Source organism: Notamacropus eugenii, chromosome 3, assembly GCF_028372415.1.
Source record: "Notamacropus eugenii isolate mMacEug1 chromosome 3, mMacEug1.pri_v2, whole genome shotgun sequence".
NCBI lineage: Eukaryota > Metazoa > Chordata > Mammalia > Diprotodontia > Macropodidae > Notamacropus > Notamacropus eugenii.
In genome coordinates, this window is record NC_092874.1 from 8,152,392 (window position 1) to 8,167,583 (window position 15,192).

The following is a 15,192-nucleotide window of genomic DNA, read 5'->3' on the forward strand; positions in this document are numbered from 1 at the left end:
TGACTTAACTGATAGAGATAAGCAGGGAAACTACATTCTGCTAAAAAGTATCATAGACAATGAAACAACAATTTTTAATAGTAACTTTCTCTAAGAAATGCCTTATTTATCAAATACATACCAGGTATAGAACTGAGTAAAATTTACAGAAACAATAACTATTCCCCACTTGATAAATTGTGAAAAGATATAAACAAGTAGTTTTCAGAAGAAGAAATCAAAGCTATTTATATTTACAGCAAAATGCTGTAGATGACTATTGATTAAAAAATGCAAACCAAAATAACTTCAAAGAAGCTCATACCTATTAGAAATGACAAATGCTGTAGTTCATGAAGAAAAATAGCGACACACATGAACTGCTAGTAGAGTAGTTAACTGGTCCAATCATTTTAAGGAAAAATGAAATAAAAGACTATAAAACTATGACCCTTTGACCAAGTAATACCATTACTAGGTCTACAACTCAAAGAGGTTAAAGAAAAAATGATCTATTTGAACAAAAATATTTATAGCAGCATTTTTGTGGTGACAAAAATTTGGAAATTGAGAGATTGCTTATCAATTGAGGAACAGATGAACAAGTTACGGTATATGAATATGATGGAAAGTGCTATAAAAAATGATAAGGGGAGTTATTTCAAAAAGTAAAACATGGTAATACCACATGAACTGATGGAAAGTGAAGTGAGAAGAACCAAGAGATCATTATTCACAGTAACAGCAAAGTTGTAATGATGATCAACTGTGAATGATTTGGCTATTACCAATATAATAATCTAAAACAATTCCAAAGGACTCACAATGAAAAAAATGCTATCCATCTTCAGAAGGAGAACTAATGCACTTGAGAAGCTTATCTTGGCATGGGGATTGGGGAAGACTCTGAAATCACGAACATCTGCGTACTCACAGTTCTGAGCCTTATTTTTGTTTAGTAGGCTAGAGAAAAAAAGCCAGGGATGTATAATTCTCGAGAGTGTAGAAAGAAAGTTAATAACTGATCTGAGGGTCCCCACAGGAAGGAGCAGGACAGATTTTGCTCCATTCATGCACCACTAAAGATGGGTCTTGTCCATTATAACCAGTGCTGTTTAAGGATAAAGACAATCTCTACTTTCTACACATCTCTTTAATGATATTTATCCTCCCAAGCTCCTAAGATTGCAACTGATTTATAGCCAGAGGCAGGATTTTAATTGGCATTTGGAAAGTAAACTGAAAGTATGCAAATGTTAAATTGTTCAGATGATCTCTTGTAGAAAATAGATCAGAATCAGCCTTACTCCAGATGATATCCTCAAGGGCACCTGATAATGAGAGGGCAGATGCAAAGGAATTTGTCAACTAAAGTGTTCTATAAACACGAACTATGAGTGTTATTCTTAGAGAAAGATCATGATGTTGTGGAGAGCGGGCTTGCCTTAGAGTCAGGATCACTTCAGCTTCACTTCTTCCTCTTATGAGTACTGGCTATGTGACCTTGGACAAGTCTTTGACCTTCTCAATGTTTCCAAAAAATGCTCTAAAAGTCAGTTGCAGGTACAGCTGTACATCCATGGAAGGACTTTCCAAACCATGGAAATTCTGGGAAGAAATTTTGCAACCTGATAAAAATATAGGTAAAGTCTAAGGGGAAACATATATATATATACATATATATATACATATACATATATATATATATACATATGTATGTATATATATATGTACATAATATATATTGCATACATACACATATACATGTGTTGAGTTTCTCACATATTGTTTCAGATATGGAGTTTCTCACATATTTTTTGTGGTTAATAAATTCTTGTTGGTTCATTCCTTTTTCAAGGAAAGGATAGATCATCCTAACCATCAGATAGACATTAAGGTAAATTTAAAATGTGTGTCAGCACTCCCAGAGGATTTCATTGTAAGCCTGATGTCTGTCTTCTAGGCCCCCAATAGAGGCCTAGAAGCAAAGGTTGTTATCCAAAGTTCCTCATTGTGTGACAGAATTGAGATTTGAACCCAAGGACTTTGACTCTTCTTGTTTTTAATAGCATACAATTATGATTTCACAGTTCTAAGTAATTCTGGACAAGAAACTACCTTTACTAATGAAGATTGGCATCTATTATATAGCTCAGAGACTTTGAGAATTGCTTCAGTCACTTGGAGGTCAAGTGGATGGACCAGTGTCAAACAGACAGTTCGGGTGAGAGGCAGGACTTAAAACCAGTTCTTCCTGAATTCTGGACTGTCTATCCCAGAAGATCAAAATTAATTGGCATAATAGGATTAACCTAAAGGAATATGGTGTACTGTCTGCTGTTCCCCAACTCCACAGACTTGGGATCTCTGAAATGACAAATGAAACATTTTTATTTGCTTAATTCATGAGATAGTCATTAAGCCCTGGGGGTACCACATGCTTGGAACAAGTTGTTTTTCTCACCAATAAACGTGGTTTTGGCAGCTGTGCACATATCATACTTAGACTATTGCTTTTGTGAATTTCTATACTTTATATCAAATGAACTTCATGCTCCTACCACCCAGATTAGATTGCAGACATAGTAAAAAATTCTTAAATGCTTATCTAGTTCAGAAGATTGTCCATTCATTTTGTGATAGAATTTATCAAGGGTTCTTCACATTCCTATGTCAAAGTGTAAGTTAAATGGATTTTAACATGTGTAAGACAGGTTTTTGTTATACTTTCTTATAATTGAGTTCCAAGGACCCATAGCTATAACACTCTCTTGTTGCCAGGTGTTAGTTATGATCTCTCACAATCATCATTAAAAACATCTCCACCAGGCTTGTGAATCATTATGTAATAATAAATAATATATACATTTGTACTTAAAATGTCAATATCCACTGGAACTGCACAGTGAGATATGGGAATGAGGCAACGTAAAATTGTGAGGCTGTTGCTGGCAATACACCTTCTTTATCTGTTGCCTTATAAAGCAAGTGGGCATTGCTCAGTAAGTAGGGAACCCTTAAGTTTGAATGAACAAGTTGGAATACTGGATCAGTACCCCATCAAAATTTGGGGCATCTGTACTTGCCTTAACCAGCCCCCATTAAGACTTGAGGGGATTTAGGTGAATGCACAAGCTGTGCCTGTCTTGATTGACCACACTGAGATATAGATGTAGCTAAGAAAGGTCATAGTCAGTGTGTTTACCTGTCTAAGACAAAGGAACATTATGTTCTTTTTTTTTCTTTTAGGAAATACTCTCCCACTGATAAGACATGAATTTTCCAAATGTTCTCGTGGGATTTTTCTCAGTTATTCAGTCTCATCTTTTTTCTTTCCTTCAAACCAAATATTCAGTCACTTAAGGTCTTCTCATTCTACCTTCATAACACCTCTCATATACATTTCCTTCTTTTCACAAATGTATCTACTCTCCCATCAGAGTTCTCACCCTTAGCCCCTCATCATATCTCCCCTGGAGTATTGCAATGATCTCTAGATTGGTCTTATATTTCCAATCCCCTTGCTCTTTAATTCCTCAAGGACACAGCTGCCAGAAAAAAATTTTCCTAAAACAAATATCTATCATTTCTTTGCTCAAGTATATTTTATTGACTGTAGGGAAAATATAAAATATTTAGCTAAATACTACTAGAAGAACCAGATTATCAAGTAAGAAAAATTTAAATGATTTTGCTTGAGTTACTATAATTTCTTCTACACTTATGTATATATATATAGTTTAAATATGAAAAAAGTTAGTAGATATTATAATTTTGCTTTGAAATTTTTTCATCACAGTATCTCTATTTTCTGTCCTGCAGTTTAAGACAGGCATCTAGGTGGCATAGATGTGGAGTCAGGAAAACTTGAGTTCAAATGCAGCCTAAGACACTTACTAGCTGTGTGACTCAAGTCAATTGACTCTGCTTGTCTCAGTTTCCTCATCTGTAAAATAAGCTGGAAAAGGAAATGGCAAACCACATTAGTATCTTTGCTAAGAAAACCTCAAATGGTATCTCAAAACTACTGGAAAATAATAAGTGGATGAAATAAATCCATTATGTTAATTAATGCACATGTATCCTTTAAAGTATTCTTAAATTCTAGTCCTTCCAAAAACCTTTCCCAATTAGACTCTAGCCTCCCTTTTCATAGGAAAATAAATGAAAATATGGAAATGATCTTACATGCCATAGAATCTGAAGTTCTTATTTTAGAGATAAAGAAACTGAGGCACAGAGAAGGCAACTGACTTACCCAGGATGATACAGCAAATAAATCCTTAATGCAGAATTTGAACTCAGTTTTTCTTGATTTCAGGTCCTGTGTTATATTCACGGATCATTTAACAACCTTTGTATTTCTAGTATAGATTTGTATTCTGTAAGGTAACTTTCTTACTCACTGTTTCTTCAATCTGACATTTTATTCCCAAGCTTGTTGCTTTTGTGCTCACTGTAACACCTATTCAGAATATACTCCTGCTTCAGCTCCAACGCCGAATTATTAATTCAAGCTTTCCTTCTCCGTGCATTCTTTCTCATCTTCCTAATGATCTCACATTTACTGATCTATGGACCTATTTTCCTCTTCATCTCTGGTAGTATCCCTACTATCTCCCAAGCAGTTGCTAATTAATACATACTCACTGAAGTGAATAGGTTCATTGGAGAGAAGTCTCCTCAGGTCAGCTGATGAGAAACAACTGAGATGGGGCAAACATCCTGAAGTGCTCAAAGCCCTGGGCAGCAAGGGAGAATGGAATGCTCCAGTCCTTACTCTTTGTGTAATTGTGGGCAACATTTCACCTGTTTGAGACTCATTTTTCACTATGTAGAGAATGGGTACAAGAACACCACAAGGTTCTGCCTCACAGAGTTGTGGTGAGCATAGGTCTCTGTAAACCAGAACACATGGCACAACTGAGATCTATCATTATTGCAGCTCCATGTTTCCTTCCAACACTCTTTAAGCCAAGGTAACCTACTCATCTTCCTTTCCTTAAGAGGTTTGTTAGGTCTATGCATCTGATTCTTGAGGAGAACAAGCTTTTGACCTTTCTCTTAGCCAAGGGGCCTTATCTTAGACATTACCCAGACAAGTTTAAGGGTGAGAGGAAGTCTAATTTAATGATGTGATACATTTCTGTCTGTCTCCTGGGGGCAGCATCCTTTTATTAATCCAGCTCAGGGAGTTTTAATTGCAGCTGCCAAATCCAATAGTGCATTATCTCTCAGACCAATGTCAGTGATTAAATGCATGGGAACAGCAAGTTCTTGGTGGATATAAACAACAATGAGAGAAAGAGAGAGCAACTTGTCCATTTTGCTCAGGAGTCTTACCGAGTAGGGGAAATGAATCATAGATCTCCACTAGCTGTAGTTAGAATCACAGACTATAAGAATTGGAGACATTCTCAGAAGTTCTCCAGAACAATACCTGGAGAACATGATGAATGCATAATTTCTATGACTTCTCAGGTACATAATCATTCAGGTTTGGCTTGTAGACCTTCAGGGGTAAAGAACTCATGATTTCCTGAAATAGTCAGACTATTAAGTTGTTCTGTTTTTCAGAATTTCAGAATTGCTTTATGTTGAAAAAATACATTGGCATCACAATATCAAAGTCTCTGTGCACAAACCACTAGACCTCTCAACATACTGACACACACCTCACTCTTGTTTGTCTGCATTGCTTTTCAACTGTAACTATTGTTCACAATATAGTTTGACACTTGAAACTCGTGTATAATTTTCATTCTAATTTTCATTTTACTTTCAATTTTGAATTATATTTATCCCCAGCCTTAATGCCTGCCATCCACTAAGACAACAAGAAGCAAAAAAATCATTACAAATATGTAGAATCAAATGAAACAGATTCCCACATTGGTTATGTTTGAAAAAAAAAGAAAATATAATTCAGCCTGTATGAATCTCTCACCTCTCTATCTATATGTGAACAGCATATTTAATTATTAAACTTTGGAACTGTTTTTTGTAATTATATTGATCAGAGTTAATAAGTCTTCCAAAGTTGTTTAGCTTTATAATATTATGATTTTTTTATCAATCTCTAGCACTATACCTGGGGCAAGTTTTAGACACCAGCCTCTCAAACCCCAAAGGGAATGTCTCCAAGAGCTATCTTCAAGGGCTGAAAATTTAATTGGCAATTATGGGTATCCTCCTGTCTACACAACCTTGAAGGCATAGTTTTTCCCCTTTTCCAATATTCTGAACATGTATCAGCAGTCATTTTAAGTCAGTATAGTGACTGCCTTCTCCCCAGTCTGCTTCACATTCAACCCTAGAAAATCACAATTTTCAATTGTATCTCTTTGATTTTATTTAAGGCAATTTGACCATTTATGTTAGGAATTGCTTCCAAAAGATTTATGTCAATGTACTTAAATGTTGAGTGAAAGAGAATGAGGATAGTTTAGCAAAATGTATTTCCACTATCAATACAGATAAGAATGTATCTTACCCAATGGTTCTACAGATTATGTATAGGAAGGGACATTCAAAGGTGATCCTAAAACTGAGCATAGCCATAGCTGGAAATATTTTATGAGAACTCAAAATCTTAATGGTAAATTGGATGTATTGGGAATGTATTGATCACATATTATGAAAAGAATGTGTAGAGGGGAACTTGTACTTAAATAGTATAATCTGTTACACAAAGATGCTATCACTTCCTTAACACTGCTGCTATCCCTGGAGCTGAAGGGGTTGTCTTAGTACCTCTACTGCCCATGTCAGTGTCTAACACATTTAAAGGGCATCTAGTCCTGTGATTCATCAATATAAGGACGCTTCATGTGATATCCCCTTCTACAATGACCAATAGTAAATGTGTTTTACTTATAATCTCAACTGCCTTATTCATTGAGGAAGTGTGACTTACTCAATGCTCCAAAGCTCATCTACTTCAAAGACATATCTTGAGTTTAGATATTCCTAACTCACTGTCTCAATCTATTCTTATCTATTAAATCATCCTATCTCTTGATTTGTGCATTGTGAGCACTTAATCCATGCCTAATGAACTGGGCTCCATTGGATTGGAAATCAGTTTCCTACAGGAGAATTGGGGAGACTGTAGCATGGTTTAGATTTTCTCCCCCAGAAACTAAAGATGTTTCTTGGTAGCTGATATATCTACACCTCACATCTTGTCTCTTGGGATCTTGGGCAAATCTGTCTGGTTTTGTTTATAGGTTCAATTTCCAGAATTCATCTCAGGTCTTCAATAGCCAGGATCTATTGAATCATATCTGTGGTCAAGACTCAGTCAAATAATGGGGGCATTAGAGAAACCAGGGAGATAAAAATAAAGTCCCCAAGAAGGGTGTCATTCTTTAACTTTGAGTTCCCTAGGCTTCCCCATGATTATGTCCTATCCCCCACTGCTATAACATGCTGATTGTAAGGGATAGCCCAAATTGAAGTGAATGTAGAAACTCAGGCACATGTGCCCATCCTACCTTATTAGTGGTTTTAAGGAGAAAGCCTCAAGTTTATGTGATGGTACACAATGGACTAACCCAATCTCATTCTTGGCATGAAAACTACTGCTTTTTTCCAAAAGTTATTGCAAAACAGGGCCTCTTATGAGAGCAGCATAATTTCAGGCATATGTGACTCTTCTCTCTTCCCTGTTGCCAGAATTTCATATTCCTTAACAATGTCCTCCTGGGAAGCACCCGGGGTTTTAAAATATTTTAAAGTTGCCTATGGGAAATTGATCAAGTCTGTGGCATAATGAGATCTAGAATAGGAAGAATTGAGCTCCCTTCATTTATCTCTTGTTTTTATTCCTGCCCAAGTTTTTTCCGTCTCTTTCCCCGCCTCAGTTGGGTATTGGTGACACACTGTATAACAATCATGCAGACAAGTAAAAGACAAAATTTGCCTGTCTCTAGCTTTTTGCTACTTTTGTTGATTGAAGGAGAAGTTCAGCTTGGGAGCAATAAATGAAATCCTCACATTGGAAGTGACTTTCCTTCCTTTTCTCCACCCAATTCTAAGGCCTAGAAAAAAAGCAGCAAATGGACTAATTCAAATGTCATCTGCTTGCTCTCCTCCCACCTGCTCTTATGATGGAGATGCTAATAAGCTGTGAAATGCCCATGGGAAACCTGGAGGAAAGAATATGCAAAGAAGTACATTAATTTGGTTAGTTTTCAATCTGATGTACCTCCCTTGGGTGGATCAGGGTGTGCTACAATCCTCAGTTGAAATCAGTGTTTAATTCCATTCCATAAACTTATGCCAAAAGCCTAGGATTTACATAATGTTCCCCCTACTCCAGGAGGACACAAGCAATTTAAGGGCACAGCTTGTTCCTTTGTTTATTTGTTTGTTTCTCTATTATCACCACCTGGGACAGTACCTGATATAGGCAGTAATTAATAGTTTTTGGTTGTTCTCAGGTCACTTGTCCAGGGGCTTATAGTTACTCAGTGAAAATGCCAGGTCCAAATTTCAAAGTCATGAATTTAAGGTTTCTGGTGTTTCTTTTATACTGCTACTTTCCCCCTTGAAAGATATAAAACATTATTCAGAAAGCTAGAGCCAGATTATATTTCTTTTGGAAACAATGGATGACATTGGTTGCATAATCTTGAAAAAAAATTATTGTCATTCCTTATAAAAGATGCTCATGTCCCATCAGAGAGATATATCACATAGGCTGATCTATGAATCAATATGTACTTGTGCTGATTTACACAACAGCACTAATGAAACTTTGAGAGGAAGACCTCAAGATATGAAATGGAATTTCACAATCTTGGCTGAAACCTTGTGCACATTACTTACAAGTTAGAGGGAATTGAATGGAACTAGCACTTCATTCTGAAAATCATTTGAAAGTGTGTTGCTTGAAAACTTAGGTAGTAAGAGTAGATAGAGTAATTAATACACACAAATGATCTTGCATTGGGATGATACAACAATATGGCACTTAGTATTTCTGAATAAATCTAATTGATCAAAAGATTTTCTGAAGCATTGGTGAATTAACAAGTCTAATATGCTCTGACATTTTGGTAAGTCTGACTCCATATTCAAAGATGGGGTAATGGATTTATGAGGTCTGACATGATGACAAAATTGCCACATGATTCAGTCTATTAAAAAGATTTGTATTGGTATCCAAAGCTCTGTTTTTAATTTCCAGCTCTACTTGTCTCTGCTTTGTGGATCTTAATTTTATCATTTGCTTGGATTACTTTTAAGTTCTCTTCCAAATTTTGACCAAGTTATCCTAAAGAAAAGTAATCCCTCAATCTTTAACACAGCAAACAGAAATTAAATCAATCCTTTCTCCTTTTAGAGATGTGAAACTATAGGTGAAGAATGATCTGTCTACTCCCCCAACAGGTGACCATATTGGTTTAACTTTGCTGTTTTCTTTCGTTAAAAGGGACAATGGGAAGGGAATTTGAAAACAACAGTAATGCAAAAACATAAAGGTCTCAGTGTAGTTTACTTTAGAAAGTAAATGTGGAAGTACCAGGCATCAAAACCTGGTACATGCCATATGCATATTCCACTGTTTGTAACAAAGAATTCTTTTGCTAGAAAAGTCTGTCCCAACAACTTCCTCCCCAAAATGTGCATTTGTGTAACATTTTCTCCTGAAACTGCAGAGTGAGAGAGTGTTAAAACCATTTTTTGTAATAATGTGGACACTTTCATCTTCCATGGACAAATATGCATAGGATTTATTTTAAATTTGAGTCAAAACCCATCTCCAGATGCTGGACAAAGAGCCCTCAATTGGCTCCACAGACAAAATTGAATACCTTGAACCTCACATTCCTTGTATCTACACTCTGTTGTTCACATAAAGATATTACAACTGAGCAAGGATGTTATGGTTTTGAACAGAGGGGGAAGAGAAGCCACCCAGCAACTGCATTTCACATTAGATTTCCCCACTCCCCTAGTTCACATATGCCCCCACCCAAAACTATATCAAAAAAAGAAAAAAAAATACGTATTGCTCTGTCAGTCCAGGATGCTGTAAGCTTTGGGCCAAGGTTTCTACCTGACCCTCTCTCATACCAAAGCCACTTATCTCATTAGTCGCTATGGTGTCTCCTCGGTAACACCCTTTTTCCTATAATCTAGACCAAAAAAGCCAGCCTGAATGCCTTCCAAGAGCTTTTTTGGACTTGATGTTACTGTGATTTTAACATTTCTTACTTCTGCACATAATGATACCTCTGGCCTGTGGTAATACACCAACCACTGAGTTCCTTATCCCTAAAGCCATTTAGGGGATACCCAGCTGAGAGCAATTCAGGGAGGATGTAGATAACAGATCCATCCTTTCAAAGTCTATTATATTTCCTTATCTATTCTTTTGACTCTAAGAAACAACATAGTTTATTCTTTTCTCTATTGAGCCTTCAACCTTCTAGTACCTTAATTTAGATGGGAACGTCCTCATACCACTAAGTAGGAGACTTGACATCAGTCCTAAATATAATATTAATTACTCAACATCCCCTTGCTAACTTTGAGATCTATGATCAAATAGAACATAGAAGATAAACACAAAAATCACTATGATTTTTATTTAAAGGTAATATTTAAGTTATATTTTATTTAGAGGTTATATTTAAATGTATTTAAGGAAAAGATAACATGAGCAGAATAAATACAAACAATATTTTCCTCAATAATTCAGAAAATAACCTTACCCCCAAATATAATATACCTTGGAGACCAGAGCATGAATGGTTGGTAGAGATAAGACCAGAATCTTGCCATGAGATTATGATGTAGTCAACAAGTTCTAGGAATTGATTTGAGACATAATGTAACTTACCAAGTGTCACAGAGTAGGTATCAGAAGTGGTCCTTGAACTCAAGTCTTCTATCATCAAGCCAATAATTTTATCAGCATCACTCTAGAACTAAATTGGTTGAGTAAGTCATACTATTAGTATATGAGAGTAGTTAGAACAAGTTAATTTAATAGAAAAAATCACTGAATCTCTAAAGAAGGTATAGAGATTATATCTCTGAGAAGAGCAGTGATGCCTAGGGTAGAACTGGTTAAATCATCTACTTGACTTAGGATTTTTACTGCTCTATATCATGCAAATATAATAAAATAATGTTGTATAAAACCAAAATCACATCTTTGGCTTACAAGAAAGAATAAAAAAAAAATGACTACTTTGCCAGTACAAGATGAGGAAGGCATGAGTTTGGCAAGGAAAGGGTATCTGAGAAATATTTGGGTACTTCAATGGAAAGCCTGTTCCATATGATCCAGTAGTGTGTTATTACAGCTGAAAGAGAGAATTTGAACTTGTGTACCTTAAGAGGTCCATGCCATCCGTAATCCTAGTGTCCTTTACCCTCTTTAGGCCATATTTAGAGCTCTGTGTAAAGTTTCAGACACCTCGGTTTAAGAAGGACGTTGATAAATTGGAGACACTCCAGGAGAGGTCAACCATGGAGGGTGAAAGGTGGGGAGATAACACTGTATGATGATCCCAGGAAGAAGCTAGGAATATTTAGCGTAGAGAAGACTCAAAGGGAGAAGCCTTGGTGACTGTCATCAAATGTTTCAAGAACTGTCAGTGAAAGAGAGATCTGATTTGTTGTGCTTGACCTCAGTGGACAAAATAAGCAATAATGGCTGATGGTTGAAAATAAAAATGTTGGTTGTGAAGTAAGGAAATACCCCCTAACACTCAGAGATTCCCCAAAGTGACATGGGTCAGTGAATATTTCAATGGCAGGAGGTACCCCTTCCCTACGGATCTTTAAAACAGGTTTCATGGTCTATATGGGTAGGTTAGAGGAGATATCTCATTCAAATAAGTGTTGTATTATCTTCACAATGAATTCCCTTCACAATCTTAGTCTTTGACCCTCTAAACTTGAATTCTATGACTCAGTTGTTCTGTTACAGTACAGTTCACAACATCCTAACATTGCAGACTAAGAAGAGATCCACTGAAAGTGCAGTTCCTCAGTTCTCAGGTAAAGGAACAGTGATACATAAACATAAAGAGACTTGTCCTGTAGTTACTGCTGCCAACAAGAGAGACTCACTTCAAAATCCAATTGTGGGAGACCTTCCTAGAAGGTTAAGGTGTCTCTCTTCCTTTCGATTACCTTTACAAAAGTTCAAAATGAATAATTTCCTCTGGGTGTGTCTGCTTTAGACTGGAGCCTCTGGTCCCAGGGATGGAGTTAGACCAGAATCCTCCCAGAGTCAAAGGTGTTCATCAGCGACCTTTTCAGTTTTAAAATGATGATGATGATGATGATGATGATGATGATGATGATGATGATGATGATGAAGAAGAAGAAGAAGAAGAAAGGTAGAAGTTCTATAGTGTTTTTTTATTTTTTTATTTAACTTTTAACATTCATTTTCACAAAATTTTGGGTTACAAATTTTCTCCCCTTTTATCCCCTCACCCCCCCAAACCCAAGCATTCTAATTGCCCCTGTGACCAATCTGCTCTCTCTTCTATCATCCCTCTCTGCCCTTGTCTCCATCTTCTCTTTTCTCCTGTAGGGCCAGATAGCTTTCTATACCCCTTTACCTGTATTTCTTATTTCCTAGAGGCAAGAACATTACTTGAGAGTTGATCCTAACACTTTGAGTTCCCACTTCTTTACCTCCCTCCCTCTCCACCCCTTCCCTTTGGAAGGCAAGCAATTCAATAGAGGCCAAATCTGTGTAGTTTTGCAAATGACTTCCATAATAGTTGTGTTGTATAGGACTAACTATATTTCCCTCCATCCTATCCTGTCCCCCATTACTTCTATTCTCTTTTGATCCTATCCCTCCCCATGAGTGTCGACCTCGAATTGCATTCTCCTCCCCATGCCCTCCCTTCTATCATCCCCCCCACCCTGCTTGTCCCCTTGTCCCCCACTTTCCTGTATTGTGAGATAGGTTTTCCTACCAAAATGAGTGTGCATTTTATTCTTTCCTTTAGTGGAATGTGATGAGAGTAGACTTCATGTTTTTCTCTCACCTCCCCTCTTTATCCCTCCACTAATGAGTCTTTTGCTTGCCTCTTTCATGAGAGATAATTTGCCCCATTCAATTTCTCCCTTTCTCCTCCCAATATATCTCTCTCACTGCTTGATTTCATTTTTTTAAGATATGATCCCATCCTCTTCAATTCACTCTGTGCACTGTCTCTATGTATGTGTGCATGTGTGCATGTGTGTGTGTGAACTCCCACCCAGTACCCAGATACTGAAATGTTTCAAGAGTTACAAATATTGTCTTTCCATGTAAGAATGTAAACAGTTCAACTTTAGTAAGTCCCTTATGATTTCTCTTTGCTGTTCACCTTTTCATGGTTCTCTTCATTCTTGTGTTTGAAAGTCAAATTTTCTTTTCAGCTCTGGTCTTTTCATCAAGAATGCTTGAAAATCCTCTATTTCATTGAAAAACCAATTTTTCCCCTGAAGTATTATACTCAGTTTTGCTGGGTAGGTGATTCTTGGTTTTAGTCCTAGTTCCTTTGACTTCTGGAATATCCTATTCCATGCCCTTCGATCCCTTAATGTAGAGGCTGCTAGATCTTGTGTTATCCTGATTGTACTTCCACAATACTTGAATTGTTTCTTTCTAGCTGCTTGCAGTATTTTCTCCTTGACCTGGGAACTCTGGAATTTGGCCACAATGTTCCTAGGATTTTCTTTTTTTGGATCTCTTTCATGCGGTGTTCTGTGGATTCCTTGAATATTTATTTTGTCCTCTGGTTCTATAATCTCAGGGCAGTTTTCCTTGATAATTTCATGGAAGATGACGTCTAGGCTCTTCTTTTGATCATGGCTTTCAGGTAGTCCCAAAATTTTTAAATTGTCTCTCCTGAATCTATTTTCCAGGTCAGTTGTTTTTCCAATGAGATATTTCACATTATCTTCCATTTTTCCACTCTTCTCTCTTTGTTCTGTGATATCATGCTTTCTCGCAAAGTCCTTAGCCTCCATCTGTGCCATTCTAGTTTTGAAAGAACTATTTTCTTCAATGAGCTTTTGAATCTCCTTTTCCATTTGGCTAATTCTGCTTTTGAAAGCATTCTTCTCCTCATTGGCTTTTTGAACCTCTTTTGCCAATTGAGTTAGGCTAGTTTTCAAGGTGTTAATTTCTTCAACATTTTTTTGGTTCTCCTTTAGCAGGGAGCTGATCTGCTTTTCATGCTTTTCTTTCATCTCTCTCATTTCTCTTCCCAGTTTTTCCTCCACCTCTCTAACTTGATTTTCAAAATTCTTTTTGAGCTCTTCCATGGCCTGAGCCCATTGGGTGGGCTGGGACACAGAAGCCTTGATTTCTGTGTCTTTGCCTGATGGTAAGCATTGTTCTTCCTCATCAGAAAGGAAGGGAGGAAATGTCTGTTCTCCAACAAAGTAGCCTTCAATAGTCTTCTTTCTTTTCCCTTTTCTGGGCATTTTCCCAGTCAGTGACTTGACCTCTGAATATTCTCCTCACACCCACCTCGCCTCCTGGTCCTCCCAGCCAGCTTTTGGGTACTGAGATTCAAATGCTGCTTCTAGCCTTAGGGCTTTTGGCAGGGGCAGGGCTGCTATTCAGTGTGAGAATTAAGTTCAAGTGGTCAGGTCGGGGCAGGGCCACCTCTCAGGCTCAGTTCCCTCAGGGGGTTTATGCACAGACCTTCCACAATGGATCCAGGCTCCCGCCCGCTTGGGGAGCCCCTGTCTGCAGCCGCCTCTCAGCTTCTACCTCCCGGGGGGGGCCAGAATCATGGGGGCACCCCACTCCCCTCTCTACCCGCCAAAGAGACTCTCTCACCGACCCCCGTCACCTGTGGGCGGAGGGACTTGTGCGGCCGCTGGAGATCCCATCCTTGAAGTCTGCTCGGGTCTGTTTCTCTTGGTGCAGTGGCCGCAGCAGGTCTGGGCTGGGCTGGGCTCCGCGTCTGCAGTGCGATGGACCTTTTGCGAGAGGTTTGCAGGTCCCTCTGGAACAGAAATCTCCCTGGCTCCAATATTCCATGGCCTCTGGGTGCAGAATTCACCGTGATTTACTCCCCTGTAGCCGTTCTGTGGGTTGTGGGTTCGGAGCTATGTGTATGTGCGTCTTTCTGCTCCACCCCCTATAGTGTTTTAAGGTTTGTTAAACACTTTACAAAATATCTCATTTGATCCTCAGAACAACTCTGAGACATATGTGCTATTATTTTC

At 37.7% G+C, this 15,192-nt stretch overlaps 1 long non-coding RNA gene across 2 annotated transcripts in view; it reads right to left on the reverse strand.

Moving 5' to 3' along the window:
• Positions 1–2,021: 2,021 nt before the first annotated feature.
• The window catches only part of LOC140531057 (uncharacterized), a 46,417-nt gene continuing 33,246 nt past the window's right edge, over positions 2,022–15,192 (reverse strand). For both annotated transcript variants that reach the window (XR_011976253.1, XR_011976252.1), the window contains exons 3-5: positions 10,832–10,919; positions 3,877–3,937; positions 2,022–2,346 (exon numbers count right to left, since the gene is read on the reverse strand). This is a non-coding gene — a long non-coding RNA (uncharacterized lncRNA). The remainder of the gene's footprint in view (positions 2,347–3,876; positions 3,938–10,831; positions 10,920–15,192) is intronic.